The sequence below is a fragment of the Wasmannia auropunctata genome, unplaced genomic scaffold (genome assembly GCF_000956235.1).
Source record: "Wasmannia auropunctata unplaced genomic scaffold, wasmannia.A_1.0 LD296558.1, whole genome shotgun sequence".
NCBI classification, from domain to species: domain Eukaryota; kingdom Metazoa; phylum Arthropoda; class Insecta; order Hymenoptera; family Formicidae; genus Wasmannia; species Wasmannia auropunctata.
The window spans coordinates 1-1,467 of NW_012066332.1; the positions used below are offsets into that span (position 1 = coordinate 1).

General features: G+C 27.7%; 1 pseudogene; it reads left to right on the forward strand.

The window, feature by feature from the left end:
• Nucleotides 1-79: 79 nt before the first annotated feature.
• LOC105461275 lies at nucleotides 80-804 on the forward strand (annotated as a pseudogene).
• Nucleotides 805-1,467: the final 663 nt, after the last annotated feature.

Genomic DNA, 1,467 nt, shown 5'->3' on the forward strand with positions numbered 1-1,467 from the left:
ACAAACGATGAATATGTGAGATGTGTAGACGAAGATCATCATAAAGATGGTACAAGCCCATTATCGTTACTTCCTTTAGATTTAGTATCACAAGTACCTTTTGAGTACATGCATAATACAATTATAGGTGTAATGAAGAAACTTTTATCTGCATGGATATCTGGTAAATATTCACGTACCTCAAAATTGCCGGGAAGATCTATTTCTCTTATTAATGAAAGATTAAATATTCTTCGACAATATTGTCCTTCGGATTTTTCTAGACGCCCTAGATCTATCGAGTTATTCTCAAAGTATAAAGCGACAGAACTTCGTTAATTTTTACTATATACAGATCCAGTCGTAATGCATGATTTATTGAATACTGAACAATACAAGCACTTTTTATTCTTACATAGTGCTCTTAGAATTTTGGTCTCAAAATGTCCAACAACGCAATATTTAATTTTAGCTGAATTGTTGTTACAAAAATTTGTTCTTCATTGTAGCAATCTGTATGGTCCAACTTTCAATAGTTATAATGTGCACAGTCTTCTTCATCTTATAGACGATGTTCGACGTTTTGGTAACTTAGATACATTTTCAGCTTTCCCATATGAAAGTAATATGATAATCTTTTCAAAATATTGCAGGAAACCAGATTTACTTCTTCAGCAATTTGCTAATAGAATGGTAGAAATACAATTTCATGGAACAAACAGAAATCCTAACATTACTTCTTCCATTCGTGTATCTATGCCACTCGATGCTAACTGTTCTCAATATCGCACAATACACTTTAACGAAATATCGCTCAGTACTAATGTACATGATAATTGTTGTATTTTACACGATGGTTCAGTTTGTATTGTTCTTAATATCTTTACTGATAATAATACGTATCGTTTAGGTGTAAAAAAATTTTTAAACATTGACAATTTTTATGATATTGATCTCGTTTCTACAGATGTTAAAGTTTATAAATGTAATACGTTGAATAGTGATATGTTCAAAATTAATTTGGAAGAAGTCCATGCAAAATGTTATAAAATGCCTTTTTTTACTAATAAAGATAATACAGAGAATATAGAAATAACAACATATATTATTGCTGCTATAATTCATATAGAATAGACTCATATCTCTTTTTATGTTCTTCTTAATTTTATAAGCAATATACTATGTATGTACTATAATATTTTATAAGCAATATAATATCGTTAGAAGCAATGTAATGTAATATTTAATAAGCAATATTAGATAATATTCTGTTCTGTTGCTTGCGTGTTATGTACTTAATGATATTTATTTTCTCTTATTCTTTTTTTATTTTATCTTTTGAATTTGTTTGAAAAGTAAAATTTAAAAAATAATAGTTGAAATTATAACTTTTATATCGTCTTAAATCTTATAATATTGTTTAACATAACATTGCACCAGTCAACGATATTATACCCTCAATTTTTTCATTACGGTTGAAAATTTGAA